Source organism: Helianthus annuus, chromosome 9, assembly GCF_002127325.2.
Source record: "Helianthus annuus cultivar XRQ/B chromosome 9, HanXRQr2.0-SUNRISE, whole genome shotgun sequence".
NCBI classification, from domain to species: domain Eukaryota; kingdom Viridiplantae; phylum Streptophyta; class Magnoliopsida; order Asterales; family Asteraceae; genus Helianthus; species Helianthus annuus.
In genome coordinates this window covers 15106291-15124974 of record NC_035441.2, presented here as the reverse complement: position 1 = coordinate 15124974, position 18684 = coordinate 15106291, and the positions used below count along the sequence as shown (strand labels likewise).

Here is an 18684-nt window from a genome sequence, read left to right as displayed (position 1 = left end):
AATACGATGTAATTTCTTGTATAATGTAATTTCTTGATATGATTTTGCTATTTTGTTATTGTAAGCAGGCTAGAAGTTTGCCGACAGATAAGCTCAGGACTACTTATGTGTGTTAATGCCATGAGAAGTTGCGGCTCTTCTGGAAACAAAGGTATAATGCTTTTAGTTTTGTAAATATGTTTTGTTGTAAAGGGGTTGCTGGACAACCATGTAAGGCTGTGAAATACGCTATAATGGGCCGTAAATACGCTTTTACAAGCCTAAATGAAACCATCACTTGCTCTTACCCTAAATCTTATAGTATATGGATTCTAATCAAACCTTAAATTGTTTTGACATGATTTGTTTGCGAATGGTTTAAAAAAATCAACCCACTTGTGGCTTCAGGTTGCTTTTTCACTTTTTTTTATAATTATTTTATTTGTTTCTATCACAAGTTGTATTACATAAGTACTTTTTGTATTTAAACGCGCAGGGTAGTGATTCTAATTAAACAATTATGGACTACCAAGACCAATGTATCCAAATTGTTGGAATGGAGAAAATGAACTTTATTGTGTTGGGGCTTGCAAGAAGGGACCTGTATAGAGCTAGAATGGATGCCCAGAATACAGCGCAACACATTTTCAAGCTAATCTAAAAGAAAATCACCAACTTTGATCAAAACGTTACACTTTTATTGAATGGGAAGATGATGAAATGAATGAATGTTTCAAGATGGGCAAGAAAAGAAGAAGAGTGAGAAAAGTGCCATTGAGATTTCTTCAAAGAAAGCAAGCGGTAATTGTGGCCCTTAGCCTTATGTGTGATTTTTAATAATGCTGAAGTAAAGGCCTTTTAATGGGTAAAGTCCCATGTGTGCCAAAATGGGTAGATATAATGGGTCAAAAAGGATAGGTTTTGTATGGTTTAGGTTGTCCCAAAGTTGTTTCCGTTTTTATTTTATTTCTTGTAAATGAGTAGTGTGCCAACTGCCAAATATGATTAAAGCTAAACTTTATCAATAATAATATAAGTTTTGACTAACACAATTTAGTAGTTTATGCAATAATGTTACACTTTTGGCGACCTCTTTAGACCCATTTACTTTTACGCTTTTTTTCTCTTCCTATTTTATCTATTTGACCCGTTTTATGGCATGGGGTTGCAACTTGTACAACTAGGAATTTGATGAAACTTACCAAAAATTATTGTGGCGGTAAGATAATCACCCAAATAACAGTAATTCTTGGTCAATTATAGGTGAAATTCATATAGATGCTTTATTTGCATTTTGGTTAGGTCTACAGAAAGTATTAACAGAAGTGTGTTTCTAATGTTGCTCCAGTTTTGTATAATATTTTGAGCAAGTTTTTGTATAGAATTATTTTTTTTTAATGTGGCTCCAAGTAACTAACAAATATTCAAATGGATCATTTCATTTAACCCTTGCACTCGGTAACTCACATATATTAATATTTTGGTTTTCTTTTTAACTTTGCACATCTAGCCAGCATCATTGCGTGGGAGGTTGTTGAAATTTATTTTCTGATAATAGTTAGTCGTTAACTCAAGCATCATAATAATTTTGTGCTTTGTTCACTACAAGAAAAAGGTATCTTTAGCGACGACGGTATTAGCGACGACAAGAGCAATAGCAGCGACCTAGATACGCGTCGCCGCTAAAGGCTCTTTGTCGCCGCTATTGCTGTCGCCGCTAAAAGCCCGATCTGTGTGCTTCTTCAAGATTTATTGCTGACCATTGATTAAAAACTGATCTAATGGCCCTCTGCTCAAAGAAACAGGCGTCGCCGCTAAAGGCTCTTTGTCGCCGCTATTGCTGTCGCCGCTAAAAGCCCGATCCGTGTGATTCTACAAGATTTGCTGCTGACCATTGATTAAAAATTGATCTAATGGCTATCATCATTTCCTGCTCAAAGAAACACACATTCATCTCTTATCCTCACACACCCATCTCAAACACCCATTTCAACCTTCATGTTCACTAAACTCCATCATTTACCACCAAGCAACAACCACACCTTCTGCCGCCAATCGCCACCATCAACCTCCGGCGTCATCCGCCACCACGAAACTCCGCCGTCATCCGCCACCACCTTCCGCCGTCATCCGCCACCATCAAGATCCGCCGTCATCCGCGACAACCAAGCTCCGCCATTGTAGTTTTTGTAGAGATATGTAGTGTTTTTTTTAGAGATATGTAGTGTTTTTTTTGTAGAGGTATTTGTAAAAACCATGTAATGTAAATGGATCTTAATAAGAAATTAATCATTTTTTTGTTATTGTGTTTAAGTTAATTTTTGAGTATAAACAAAACAGTGAAGATTTTTATGTTTGAAATTTGGAAATCCGTCTCCGGCGAACTTTCCGGCAATACTCAGGCAGAGGCATTAGCGGCGACCACAGTATTAGCGGCGACACTTTGTTCAATAGCGGCCGACCTATACCGGCGACATTGTAGCGGCGACGTGTCGCCGCTAATACCCAATAGCGGCGACAAAAAGGACTATTAGCGGCGACACCTGTCGCCGCTAAAGGTACCCGTTTCTTGTAGTGGTTCTCCTTCTGAGATAGGATTACCAAAATGCCTTTATATTTTTGAAATTATGATAACTATATTTGAATTAGTATATTATCTTACCCATCTGACCCATTAGTGATTAAAGGTAACTAAGTCAACCATTCAAGAAATGGGTCAATATTTTTTTTTTCATTCATTATAATTGTGTATTATTCCATTTATAAGTTACATCATCTACTTTTGATTAAAAAAATGTGCATTTTTGGTAGTTTCTTTTTGACACAATCAAGGCCACAACGATCATGGTTTGTGGGCAAGCCATCATTCATCTGGATTGCTACATGAAGTTGATCGACCAGGAACAGTTATGTCACATTCCGTTTATGGATTTTCACTTTTTTCTAAAATGGTTTATTTTCTACCGGTATATAATTGTAGTTTATGGATGCTAATTTCTTTGTCTTGCAGATAACAGTGTCCCATGCTCAAGATCAGTGTCTAATACGTCCAAAACATGGCAAAGATTAGACCAAGAGGTATGTAATTGCTTATGGCATCTCTGGAAATTGATTTCATTAACAATTGCTATATGTTTTTGAAGCATTTTCTACCTATTATTACACTTTTGGGGAAAAAAAGTTATTTCAGAATGCATGGTTTGATATATTGGATTAAATACAAATTTTTAATTAAGAAATAATGTTGATTATATCTTTAAACATGGGTTAAAAACATAGAACCCTAATCATGTTTATTCAAGCCTTACATAATTATGAACATGAAATTATAGGCACTTACTTGTGGGAATGATTATCTTCGCAGACGATGATGAAACCATGATTCCCGTTATGATGCCTTGGGTTGATGGATCACCTTAGAGAGAATTTTAGTATTTTGTTCGTATTGGTGTTCTTAAAAGAGTTCTTTATATAACTATTTATAAACCATGACTACTATCACTAATGATCTATAATTATGATCATAAATCATGGTTGGTTATAAACTCTTGGTATTCTCTCTATTAAAGGCATCTAAAGGGAAATCGTAAAGTCCCGTTAACTTATAACAATTACTTCCATCAAGTAAATGTTAGGAACTTGTAATTGTGTCATATTGGCAACGTTACTCAAATGATCCGTTAGGCCACATGAACGGGTTATTTCTAACATTCTCCCACTTGGCCGAGTGATCATTTGTGATAAGCATAAGTAAGTTTGGCCAAGTTATAACATTAATTAATGTTTCAAATTGAAACTGTAACAGAAAAATACAGTCATTGAGTTATTTTCAACTCAAGACCCCCATTAATCATGTTACAACCCCAAATCAAAACATACGTAAATTTAAGACCAAAATGACTGAGGTAAGCCCTTTGAAATTAATTTGTATAATTATTGTCTATACGTCATTAGGTGCACATACGTATTTATAGACAAACAAATTGTATAATTGAGGAAAAATAACTAATCATTCATATGTACGATATGTTATTATGTAAGGCCTTTAGTAAAACCCGTCTTTATTATGAGCTCTTAAAAGGACTTTGGGTGTAGACCTTAGTTATCGGATCCGCAAACATATCATGAATGTAAATGCATTCGATACAAATATTTAGTTTCCTCTTCTTGTTCATAAACGAACAACAATTTTGTATCAAAGTTTAATGCAGCACCACTCGAACTGTTACTCTTTGAGGAAATAAGGTAGCTGATTTTTCACAGTAAGTCTTCAATATAGTATTTATATGGAGTTAATAAGTTTATGAGCCCACTGATAAAATTTTAACAACATTTAGTGGACAATTGCGTTGTTAATTAACAACATATTATGTCACTATAATTTAGGTTGTTGTTAACAGTTTCTTATGACTCCTCCATGAGATAGATTTGTCCGCAGACATAAGGATTACCCCAAATTGACTTTTAGTTTCTTTTGAATATTACAAAATCAAGGTAAGAATAATCAACCTCTTCTTATAGTCTTTCTCATTTCTTAAAGATATTGTAAGATGCTTCACAATAATCTAGTTCATCAAAGTGAGCAATATCTAAACGAGTATAGACTTGAACATTCGTAAGGCTTCTAATTAATGAAGCATAAGGAAGTAATCTCATTTATCATTTTATCCTCTTAATGAGAGCAAGATTGTTTGTTACATATGTAAGGACCCACTTTAGAGTAAAGCTTATGGCACGAAACTAATGCCCCAATGGGTCTATCTTCGTATATTTTGATATCTCTCACGTAAGTGGTATTTCTGAGATTCATTATATCAAAATATGTGTGAGAAATTATTTGACTTATGTAACATATACTTATCAAAAGAGTGTCATCTATATAAGGACAAGTTAACATTAGTTTCTCCCACTCATCCTGAGGTTGGTACACATAAATCCACTTAATTCGTGATGAAAAGAATCGCATTAAGATTTCGTCACATTTTGATGTTTGCTTCAACCCATATATGGATTTCATCGACTTAGAAACTAAGTGTTCTTGACCTTTCAGTTTAGAACTTTCAGGTTGTTTTGAACATGTAAGTCTTTGTTTAGGGAAAATTGTTTTAATATCCATTTAATGTAGCTACAAAAGATTATAAGCTACTAGAACAACAATGATCCTCAAAGAAACCTTTTGTAAAAAAGGTAAGATGATTCTTTGATAAATAATTCTCTTCTGAGCATAACCATTAACAATCAATCTTGCTTTTAGTGTCTTAACATTTGCATTTGGATTTAGGTAATTCAACCAAATCCCAGACGTTATTTTGACACATAAAATCAAATTTGCTAATAACAATTTTATTACATTTAGAAATTTGATTGATGCTAATGGCTTAATTAGAAAAGGTAGGATCAGTAAACTTTCTAAAATCCATTTCAACTTCAGTCAAGGAGGATACATAATCATCAAAGTTAGTAGGCTTTTAAACCTAGATGGCCTCCTTAGTTGATTATTATAGGTTTATTAAGAGTTTCAGTTTTATGGATTAACTCTTGATTAAGTTGGTATCACTTTCAAGATTCTAAGTGTGTAAGAGTTGGTGCAGTATGGTGTGCAAGAGGTGTAATCGGAGTAAAATTTAATAGGTCTCTTCCCCCCGCCTCTTGCACTTCTGGCAAATCCTGATAAGGACTTTTACTGCTCCCACTGACTTAGAAATTTTTAACAATTTAGCATGCTTATGCTCAACATTAGAAGACCAATAAATTCTAATAGAGAAACAAATTAAAGAAGTTACTCATTGTAGTTTCTCTGTTTGAGGATTACAATTTTGGCAAGAAATCTGAGTGTGCCAACGTTTAAGCAACAATGAAACTTTTGTTAGAGTAGCAGTACATTCTTAAAGAGAAAAGTTGTGAAGGAGCAATGTCTTGTACAAGAGGTGCAAATTGAGGTAATAACAAGTTTTCACTCCCCCACCTCTTGCAACTTTCGCAAATTAAGATTAAGACACTTAATACTCCCACTAACCTTTTAGATCTATAGGAATGCTACAAGATAAGTTTCAATGATGTATGTGCTGTGGGAACATGTCATATATGTTAGACTTGATTTCCTTAATGTCCATATGTTATAAAAATTTTGGGGACATATTTAGAAGGAATCATAGTATATATGAATTAATTTCTTTAATACCTTAATTCATATAAGACAATACAAGTAAATATTATGATAAATGAATTATGTCTGAATATTCCATTTTGGGATAAGTTCCAATGAAATATAACTTCTAATGGAACTTAATTTATTCCCTTAGCCATTTAAATATTAAGGCTTATAACACATGCTCATAAGTCACTAAGAATGAGATTTGATAATATTTCATCCTTCATTAACCTAGTCATGATTTCTCATGAAATTTGGTCTTAATGGATGGAATTTGTAAGTCTCATTTTTCTTTTGTTAAATTTTCATTTTCATGATAACAAAGGTTGTGAAAAATGTAGCATCATCAAGTTCTATCTTATAAGGTTTTTATCCAGATTGAGATAATAAATAATATGAGAGTTTAAGGTAAAAGTGACTTTGTTTTAACCATGCAAACCTCACAACTGTCATAATGCAGCTTTTATATTGATACTAAATTCTGAATAATCTACAGAATATATAAGGTATCATTAAGCCCAATTATAAAACAGTTTATTATGGTTCTTATAGTCTTAACATAAAATTTTGCCACTAACTCTCATATTAATTATTTGTTGATTTCTAGTAAGGAAACACATAGAACTAGAGTCAACCGATCATGTGTTGGTTAGAATCTTACCAGCAGACTTAAATATCATAAATATCTTACTACTTATCTTAGCCAGCTGTTCCATTGAATTATGGATAGTCTCGATGCTCATGCCTAGTTTAATGGCATAAACTTGTAGTGAGACTTTCCTTTGAAGAAACTTATAGCTGGAAGTAGTACTTGTACACTATCTCTGAATCTTAAAAGTATCATCCTTTCAGGTTTAGTGGCGATGAGATAAACAATATCTAATTTTCCAGTTTCATGCATTCCTTTTCCTGTACATATGCTGCTAATCAACACACTCATTTTCCTTTGGTACTCTTGAGTGTAATAGTTGATTCTTAAGGCAACTTATGATATTAGTGGAAAAGTTATATGTAATGCACCAGAAAAGTGTACTGATTTTCATGTGTAAACCTTTAAATTATGGGTCATGGTATTGTACATCATGATGTATAAACATATGCCACTAATCTTTATAGTAAGAATATAGAGTAATGCATGCGTCTTAAGAGTTATTTTGATTCTTCCAAAGAAAATAAATTAGTCTTAGGAAATTTAGAATCTAGAATGGCTCACAGGATAGCAATAATTAAGTGGGTTCTTGATTATCATAAGAGATATAATGTTTGACTTATCCCACTAGTCATGCTCTAGTTTTCTTCTGTAAACTCTTATCAGAAAAGAGCAGTAAAATTATCATATCTTAAGAAATAATCAACAATCCAACAAGAGCAAATTTTGTAGAAACTCTTTAGTAAGCAAAACATTTTAGTTTTTGAAATTAGATTGGATGAAATAGATGAGATACAAACTTAAGAAAAAGTTTGGAATGATTTACATTATGGGGTAATCAAGTAAGGCAGACACAAATTATTATATTGAATATATAGTCTACTATAACACCAAAATAATAGACTAATTTAAGGTTCTACCTGAATTTTGGCTTCGCTTTGGCTTTGACCAAAATTCAGACATCATAAACGTACATAAATAACAGATTGTCTTGATGTTCTAAATAAATTTGGCTTCGCTTTGGCTTTGACCAAAATTTATGCATTATGAACATACATAATAGACTGACTTATTGTTCTACATGAAATTTGGCTTCGCTTTGGCTTTGACCAAATTACATGTATTATGAACATAAATAAATAAAACCAACTTAATGTTCTGCCTGAATTTTGGCTTCGCTTTGGCTTTGACCAAAATTCACGCATTATAAACCATACAAAATAATAAACCTCGGCTTAATGTTCTACCTAAATTTTGGCTTCGCTTTGGCTTTGACCAAAATTCAGCATTATGAACGTTATAAATAATAGACCGTCTTTAGTGTTCTACATGAACTCTGGCTTCGCTTTGGCTTTGACCATAATTCACATATTATGAACACACATAAATATAGACTGTCTCAATGTTCTACATGAACTCTAGCTTCGCTTTGGCTTTGACCAAAATTCATGTATTATGAACACACATAAATAATAAAGTAAAGCACATAAATATAACATAACACCTTTGGGCCAGAAATGAAATATTTATGTAAATTAGGCTGATAATTTATTATGTGCATCATCAAACAATTCATTGTTGGTTTCATTATCCAACAATACACATAATCACATAAAATGGTATAAATTAAAGTTGGGCCATTCGTAAAATAAGAATCTCGCATAAAAGTTGCATATAAAGGGCTTTAAGTGTACAAACATTTAGACACAAAATCAACTATTCAGTTCATGGATTATAGTCTAGAATTTCTATAATCAATTCATTAATTGCAATCATTAAATTCAAACATTAATTCATAAGGACTTTGTAACCGATTAATTCAAGAATGCATGAATACATAATCAAGTTTGTAACTGATTGCAAAATCATGTATTATAAATTCATCCATTAATCATCATAATAAATTCTAAATAGCATTCACAAATTATATTAAATACAACTCTAAAATATTCATGAATACATAATCAAATTTGTAACTGATGGAACCTATACTTGAATACATAATCAAATTTGTAACTTATGGAACCTATACTTGAAATAAAATATTCATGAATGGATAAATTGATAGAAAGAATTCAGCAAACTAGATTGTTCCATCCAAGTTTACCAAACATAATATTAAAATAATTTCTTATGAGCAAGGCTTTAAATTGTAAGTACAATTTATGGAAAAACTTGGATAAATATCACCGCAAACAAAAATTAATTTACGATGATGTCAAAATCATTTGCTAAAAAAACAATTTGAATTGATTATCATATTAAAATGTTTTTAGTTGATTTTTTTTACGACTAAGGAACTCAACTCCATCATCAACAGCGAATCATCAATATTGGATTTCATGATCGAATTTGATATAATCAACATTGCTCTGATACCACATGTTGATTATATCTTTAAACATGGGTTAAAAACATAGAACCCTAATCATGTTTATTCAAGCCTTACATAATTATGAACATGAAATTATAGGCACTTACTTGTGGGAATGATTATCTTCGCAGACGATGATGATGAAACCATGATTCCCGTTATGATGCCTTGGGTTGATGGATCACCTTAGAGAGAATTTTAGTATTTTGTTCGTATTGGTGTTCTTAAAAGAGTTCTTTATATAACTATTTATAAACCATGACTACTATCACTAATGATCTATAATTATGATCATAAATCATGGTTGGTTATAAACTCTTGGTATTCTCTCTATTAAAGGCATCTAAAGGGAAATCGTAAAGTCCCGTTAACTTACAACAATTACTTCCATCAAGTAAATGTTAGGAACTTGTAATTGTGTCATATTGGCAACGTTACTCAAATGATCCGTTAGGCCACATGAACGGGTTATTTCTAACAAATAATTGTTTAGAGGTTTTCCAATAAATATCAAGATGCTATGCCTCAATTTCAACTTTTAGCTACCAACCAACAGAAGAAATCAAAGTATGTTGGTAATATTATACCCAATTGGCGACTTTAATTGTTAGAATGAGGAATTAGTGCAGGTGTCTTGCAATAAGAAAAAAAAATCTTTATAAACCACATTGTTATCTATTGATCGAAAAATTTGAAAACCTTGATGCTATCGATTAATTTTTTGTTGATTGGAGTCTAGGGAAAGCGAGAAATAAGTTGGTGTTTAACAAGTTGAAGAAGTCCGCAGATTAAACAACGTAGAGCTTCAAGCACAAGCTTTTAATTGGATTAAACATAACATGTTGATTTGGAAGGTCAAGAATGGTGCAAATGGTATGAAAATCCCGCAGGTGCTTTGAATAAGTGTATCACCATTTGATTGGCGTCATGGGAGGCGCGATTCCAACGAGAACTTTTTGTTATGGAACATCACGTATTGTATGAATTTATAGGGCTTGCAAGAGATAAAAATGAAGAACATGGGAGGCTATTTTTAATGCGATTTAGTTTTTTTTTCACGGAACAATGTATTTGTTTTCTTAAATCGTCTTCTTTTAAGTAATTTGATGTAACTTACAGTCTCTTTTATTGCCGAATGCACTTTCATATAAAACTTCTTTTTGTCTTTCAAATCTGTGAACACATAGTTCAAACAAGGTATAGCTTGTAGTCGTTCAAAACCTTGTCATGTCAAATAACACTATACAGTTTTAATTTAATTATCAATATCGGATGTTTTATTCGGATGTTGTTGCTTTTTATAGTGTTTGAGTTTTTTTTTTTGTTTTATTGTAGTATGGAGTTTATATTGCCTTCACATACTGTTTGGAACATTTTTTATATGTTGAAGATGGTTTAAATGGGAATCGAACAATTATGCAATTTATCTCTGTTATCCAATTTTAAGATGGAATTTTTATTTCTTTCATGTATTGTTCGGGCTTTAGTTCCTCAGGTTTATTCAGAGGAGAAATCATAACCGAATAACAATCTGTTGTAGCTTTCGGTTGATTGGCATTTTGATTATATGGATCAAGTGTAATCGGGTCAGTGGTAATCGGTAATTGCCGTTTTTAGATTTTTTATCATTCGGATGGGAAGTTACTATGAGGATCTTGATTAGTGATATGTACCTTAATTATCTAACTAGATATCCAACAAGCTAATATTATGCAACTCAAGGGTTGGTTGGTGTTCATGTACATGTAAATCTTATAACTAGGTCTGGGTTCTTTTTTCCAGGAAAGATTTGATCACCAAACGGATATTAATAATAATTGGGTTCGGGTTCCTTGAGTTCCTTCAGGTTGCATTAGGTTAGGTTTGGTAATCTGGTCCGGTTAAAAAAAGGTAAAAATGCCTCATCTTTGGGATTATGGTGGGAAGCAAACTTTATGTTGCGTTATCAAGAGTTAAAAGTAGTGCCGGTGTGAAGTTGCTTATACTAGACAAAGATGGGAATGTAACGAGTAAAACAACAAATGTAGTTTACAAGGAAGTTTTTTCCGGCATTTGAATAATTTTCTGTTTTTTTTCTTCCAACGTATGTATTTGTACAGAACATTTCATTTCAAAGTAAATAATATGGTTTTGGTTGAAGCCCGCGTATTACGCGGGCATTAACCTAGTATACATATAATTAGTTAAGGATATAAATAGAGCAAAATTATGTACTACTTAAATAACAAACTACTAAAATTTTCACGCAACATGCCGAGAATCTAGTATATACCATAGTTGTTAAAAGTCATCACCTCTTGCGCCTAGGCCCATTTTTCAGGCGAGGCAAGGTAGTTGCACTTTAAGTCGAGGAAATTGCGCTTTAATTCTCTAGGTGATGGTTCAGGCAAAGATTCCGGCGAGATTCCTAGATTCCGGAGAGTTTCCGGCCAAATTCTCTAAATTCCGACAAGATTCTAGCCAAATTTCTACTTTTATCCAAGGAAAACTATTTTTCTACACTAATACACTAATATTTTTGAACTTTTGGTTCTAAATAGATGATATATAGTTTTATATAATAGATTTTTTTTATTTTATTTGAAGAAGAGTATTCTTTTTCTAATACATAATATATTTTTACTTTTTTTCATTATGCGCTTAATTTTTCTCAGGCCCTCACTTCTTTTGCGTTTTGCGCCTAGGCTCCAGGCGAGACCTATGCGCCTTAACTGCGCTTAGCACCTTTAATAACTATGGTATATACATAAACTATAAAATAATGTTTACAATGGTATATGATCTAATCAAATAAACTTATAAAAGTAATAAACATAAATTTGCGGTTACACCATTACATTGCAGTAGGGTACTGGTATCAAAACAAACTCGTATCGAAACCACAACCATAATAGTGAATAGGCAGTTCAGTTCGTTTCGGCAAAAAGCTGTGTGTATTATAAAATAATAAAAAATTGTTTATAACGATTTAGTTACACAAAAGTTGTCTCGTGTAACCAAATAATTTTAGTCGTAATATGTTCAGAATGATATCTACACGTGATTTACATCAATTGAAAAACATAAAACAGATGGTACAAATATCAATATCAATGTTGTTTGGTCTGCATAGATCCAATTCGTTACAATACCATTTGATACCACTACTTAGTGTTGGGTTATTACATTAAAACGCTAGGTTATTGACCCGTGTAATACATGGTGTTCTAGAATAAAAACGATATAATTATATCATCTGTAAGAAAAAACTTCATATAACTAATGTTTTTTTATTACCATCAGGGGCGAAGTATAGAAAGGGTGGGAGGGGGCGCCCGACCCCTCGAACTTTTCGCTCAGTAGTGTTATATATGTAGTTTTTCATATAGAAATTTTTGGGTATATACGTTTTCGACCCCCCGGTTTTATAGAATTTTTTGGGTATATACGTTTTCGACCCCCGTCATTCGGGTCAAGCTTCGCCACTGATTACTATATGACAATTTATACAACTAAATTGAGTATATCACTAAATTTGGCATATATTAATTAACTAGTAAGATTAACTGTGCTATGCCACGGGTCCGGGGTGAGCAAGAAAACCGAAATAACCGAACCGTAACCCAATAACCGAAATAACCAAACCGAAAAAGCCGAACCGAACCAAGAACCGACGGTTCGGTTTTCGGATTTTTAATAACCGAAAATTTCGGTTCGGTTTTCGGATAAACTTTTTCAATAACCGAAAAAACCGAACCGAAACGAACCGAACCGATAAGTTACAATCCATATATTTTTATGTTTAAGTTTAAATTGTTTAAGTGTTTAACCCAATGCTAGTAGAAAATGTTAATTTTATTCTTTAGTGTTAAGTGTTTATAATAAAAATATTTAACTGAAATGATTTATTATTACCTATAAGATATAACAAAATTTAATAAAAACTTTGAAGAAACATAAAAAAAGATTAGAAGGTTAGGTTTATGTAAACAATATTAATTAAAGAGGTTAACTATAATAATTTAAATGTAAACATATAAAAAGATAGTTATGATATAAACTATACTTTTTATTTTTTGAATCTTACATAATTTTGTTCCATAAACCGAAATAACCGAAAAACCGGACCGAACCGACGTAAAAACCGAAAAACCGAAACCGAAAAAAACCGAAACCGAACGGTTTTTAAAACTCGAAAACCGACATTTCGGTTTCGGTTTTGATTTTACCCAAAAACCGAACCGAACCCTGCACACCCCTACCACGGGATTTCGGTCAATATCTATTTTGGTTATGTATAGCAATCGAAAGAAATATGCTCAAAAGAATACCCACACATCTTTAACATTGACCGAAAACCATAAAAATAAACTTAAATTGGATAGTGGGACGGACTGATTTTAAATTAATTGTAAATGAAAACGTAAACGCTATCTTAAATATAACCATAATGAAAAAGGAAACCTAAAACTACAACACTAAACATAAAGAAAAGTAGGGGGAAGGGAGGCGGTGAGTCCGGAATTAGGGAGTGATATTCCGGTGACGCGGGTGTCGGTGAGGAAAGTTTGGCATACGACGCCGTTCCATGAGCATGGAGATTCGTCGGAGTAGTTCCATAAAAAAATAAGAAAGTGTAGAAAGAAACAAAAAAGTCAATAGGATGAAAGCACTATCGTAGCTTTCTAATTATAAGTTACGTCAAAACGTAAACCAACTTAAATTTATACAGACACGTGCATAAAATTAAAAATAAGCACGGAGATAACAGGCATGACGTGTTGCGGCGGTGTCAAAACATAAAGTGATTTGAATTATACCGTCGAAGAAAACGTATTACATTTGAGCCGACTTGTTTCCGAACAAAATTTACGTCAAAACGTAGACCAATTGAAAACGTATATAAAAATATGCACGAAAACGTATTATATTTGACCCGACTCATTTTTGGGAAGAAAATAATAAAATTTACGTCAAAGTAGACCAACTCAAAACGTACATAATAATAAGCATAAAATCTTATTATATCTGACCCAACTAATTTCCAGAAAAAGAAAAAAATCTACGTATAAGCGTAACTCAATTTGAATTTCTACAAGCATGTACATAAAAATAAACATATAAAAACTCGATTACAAAGTTTTTCTAGAAAGTTAAGGGTGTAAGTGCCAACGTGGAAAATCGAAAGGTAAAAATATAAAAATACAAAAACAAAAAAAAAAAGAAAAAAGACAAAAAAATCAAAAAGCAAAACAAAAAAGGACAAAAAACCAAAAATAAAAAAATAAAATAATAATAATAATAATAATAATAATAATAATAATAATAATAATAATAATAATAATAATACGGGGAAATAGCAAGAATGGCCATTGAATGGTCAACATTTCAAAAATAGCCATTTGAAACGTCTTCACGAGCTGTTTCAAGTAGCTGAAATGGCTTAACCAAATCCTTTCAAGTTCCACCAACCGGTGATTGCCATGTGTCCGACAAAAGGTGAAACGTCTCTGAGCCGTTTCAGAAGCTGTCAATCATTTGAAAGTTCTCAGCGCCACATGGCTTGTCCCTTGAGCCGGTAAGTTGATGGCTTGTCATCCTCAGTCGATTGAAAGTTGTTCTCAGCTGAGATCTTTCCAGCTGAGATCTTTCCACACGGCTCAAGCCGTTTCCTTCAGCTCAATCCCCAAGCCGTTTCCATATCAAACTAAGACTTTTCAACATAACTTGAAGCCGTTTCAACGTATATTGAGCCGGTACAACTGACCTGAGCCGTTTCCATACAGTTCGAAGTCGTTACATGTTTTTCTAAGACGTTTCGGGATTATAAAGATATATTAATAAATATTTTTGCTGCCTTTAAATTCCCATCTGCATATCTGCATATCTGCTCCATATAATCAAGAAAATGTTATGCACATTCAAGTATTTGTTTTTCATTGATATTTATATTTATCTCAAATATAGTTTTTCCAAGAAAAGAAATATCTGGACATATTCTTTTTTGTTACATAATGACAAGTTCTTGAGCTTTAAATTTCGATGTTCACTTTCTTTCTAGAGGGTTTAGATCAAAGAAAAAAGAGTTAATAGCCAAAATGGTCCATGAGGTTTGCTCACTTTTGCCATTTTAGTCCAAAATCCAAATTTTTTAACTCTGAGTCCCTGAGGTTTGCATTTTGTTGCCATTTTAGTCCAAATTTCAAAAAAGTCTAATTTTGTCAAATTTTTTACAGAATTTTGTCCTTATCCTCATTTCTCATAAGGGCAATTCTGTCATTCTAGATTATTATAAAGTAATTTATATTAAAAAAAAAAACCCTCTTTAAATACCCTGTATCGATCAAAATCCTCACTTTCCCCATCATCTTCTTCAACTTTGCAAAAGTAATCAAAGATCAAATTTTTATACGACCCCAAACAGGTTTAATAATCCAAGGAATGTTAGTGATTCCTTGATAAGCCTGTGCTGCAGAAGGTTGAACTTTCTACACATCTTTCATGTAATACTCTGTACCCACCCTACCAAGAGCTCCACCAAACCCTTGATTTATTCCATAAACCACCACAACCCCACCAACAAAACTCCAATGTGTTTTTCTTGATAACATACTGAACCAATCAAATGGAGCCCTAATGTTAAACCCCACAAAAGCCCCTCTTTTTGGGCCTCCATTTTCATCTTCTTCAACAACCTCTTTGTTGCAGGTTTCATGGTCTTTTCCTTCTTCCACCATCAATATCAACTTTTTTTCACAAGAAAAGTGTTTATTTTCCTCAAATGGGTATTTCAAGATTTATTCTTTTGATGTTAACATAGTTAAAAAGGATTGAAACTTTGAAAGCCTTTCAAGAAACCTCAAAAGTTAAAGCCAACGTTTGTAAAAATTGGATCTTGGGATCTGACTACAAGGTCTGTTCTAGACTTCTTTGAAATGGGTTTTGAATCTTTTGATTGATTATTGCAAGTGCATCATCATAACCCATCTGCCAGTAATAAACAAAAATGTATAAAAATAGAATCTTGAAAATGTCTGCTGCTCAGATGGGTGTAAATTACACTGAATCTTGTGAAAGATTTTCAAATCACAATGTGATAATCTTGTAACTTTTTTAAGTGTAAGTGGATAAAGTTTTGAACTTTGATGTTTGGGGGATGAAATATTGAAAGCTCCGAGGAATCCAATGGTGAAATATGAAATTTTTGGAAGGTTATGTCATTGTTGACCAGAATCCATCCATCCTGGTGAGTATGGGTTCCAATATATTGGCTAGATTGATTTTTTTAAAAGTACAGCAGTAGGAGGGGAAGGGAAGCAGGTGAGGAAGAAGATGATGGGGAAAGTGAGGGTTTTGATCGATACAGGGTATTTAAAGGGGTTTTTTTTATTTTCTTTAATATTAATTACTTTATAATAAGAGTAAACTGCCATTTTGGTCCCTGTGGTTTGGTCAATTTTGCCACTTTAGTCCAAAACTCAAACTTTTTGCATCTGGGTCCCTGTGTTTTCAGTTTTATTGCCATTTTGGTCCAAAAATGAAAGCAGATCATATTTGTCTTATAAAATCTTGTTATTTTGTCATTTTCCGCAGGGTCAAAATGATCATTTCTTTTTTATAAATAAATACCATATTTTATAAGACAAATATGACTTGATTTACCCTTGAGGAAAATGACAAAATTACAGGATTTTATAAGACAAGTATGACCTGATTTCATTTTTGGACCAAAATGGCAATAAAACTGAAACCACAGGGACCCAGATGCAAAAGGTTTGAATTTTAGACTAAAGTGGCAAAAGTAACCAAACCTCAGGGACCAAAATAGCAGTTTACTCTTATAATAATCTAGAATGACAGAATTGCCCTTATGAGAAATGAGGATAAAGACAAAATTCGGTAAAAAAATTGATAAAATTAGACTTTTTTGAAATTTGGACTAAAATGGCAACAAAACGCAAACCTCAGAGACCCAGATTTAAAAAATTTGGATTTTGGACTAAAGTGGCAAAAGTGAGCAAACCTCAGAGACCATTTTGGCTATTAACTCAAGAAAAAAATGATGTGTTTGTCATTACTTTTTTAATATTTGTTCACTGTCAGGGTGTTACCTCTTATGCCTCATTGACAAAGATGTAATACTAAGTTTCAAGTTAAATATAGTTTTCATTTTTATTATGTTATAATATCTAAAATGGGATCCCATATCTATAGTTAATTTTTTTATGTATTTGCAGGTATCATTAAACAAGGCTAAACTGGACGGGAGATGTTAAACATAAGAGTTTTGACAAAGATGGATATAAAGAAATTTATGAACAGGGATCTTGAACGTCAAATTTATGAACTTGCAATACCGACCACCCTGTTTAAATTGGTATTTTTGAATGTCAAAGGAGAATATTTTCCATAGCAATGTATTTTAGACAAACACATAATAAAAATACAAGTTTAAAAGAATTCTGTGTTATGTCGCAATCCAGCAAGAATCCACGTTTCGCTCATATCCGATACAAGATTAATATTCCCCATGCTTTGTTTTTGAATGTCCAAAATCCCCCACAACGAGCTCTCTGAAGACCAAGTTATTCAAGTGGCACTAGTCGACTACAAGCACCAGTACGAAGAGGACTTTGAGCACATAGCGGTGTGGCGCGTTCTAGTTTAAATATTTTGGTTTTATTTTTATGTTTTATGTATTTAGGTTTTATTTTTATGTAGAATTGTATGCTATGTATTTTTGTATGTTTAAATATGATGTAGTATTATGTTTACCTAAATATCTCAACCAAAATGCATTATGATCAGCAAATATTTCAAACATTAACTTTTTAACTTAATTTGTAAAATTAACTTTAAATTGAAAATCTATTACTACTATAAATACCACATACCCCACCACACCATTTACGTTTCCACACAAATTCAGAACGTGAACCATTTACGTTTCCACACAATTTCTGAACGTGCACCGTTTATGTTTTCACACATAAACCTAACTCAATGGCAAGCAATTCGTGGACACATGAAGAAGATCTCGCTCTTTGCGAGTCTTGGGTTGAGGCCGTCTGAACTCCACAGCGCCGATCCTGGACGGGGCGGGGACGACCCCCGTACCACATAGCCTAAGTCGTTGGTGCGCCAATCTTGTTCTGTAATCTGTAATTTGTAATCATGACCGTTGGTTTCTGTGGAAGATTCACCGTGATTGAGACGATTTGGTCCTTGTTTCACTGTTCTGGCAGCCTATTTCTTTGGTGCACGAAGTCAAAAATAGTATGATTATTTCATGGAAAAATTACAAGTTTTGTCCTTTATCTTAATACCACTTATCAGGCGGTGTCCTTTTTAACAAATTTTGACAAGTTTTGCCCTTTACAAGGAATTTTGTTGCACGTTTTATCCTTTAGACTTAACTCAGTTAGATTTTCTTGTTAAATCTTGTCACCCAAGAGTATTTTAGTCTTTTTACCCATTTATTTAATATTATTTAAAAGAATAAACAAAATATTTTAGGGTTGACTCTTGAAATAAATGGATAAAAAGACTAAA

At 32.8% G+C, this 18684-nt stretch overlaps 1 long non-coding RNA gene across 3 annotated transcripts; it reads left to right on the top strand.

Moving 5' to 3' along the window:
- The first annotated feature begins 65 nt into the window (after nucleotides 1-65).
- Nucleotides 66-10318, top strand: LOC110877194. Of its 3 annotated transcripts, none has more exons than XR_002556819.2 (5): nucleotides 66-151; nucleotides 476-780; nucleotides 2791-2885; nucleotides 2990-3057; nucleotides 9941-10318. It is a non-coding gene; the product is annotated as an uncharacterized LOC110877194 (long non-coding RNA). The 3 variants fall into 3 exon arrangements; XR_002556818.2 differs by having other exon boundaries at nucleotides 9888-10318; XR_004866537.1 differs by lacking the exon at nucleotides 66-151 and adding an exon at nucleotides 368-387.
- Nucleotides 10319-18684: the final 8366 nt, after the last annotated feature.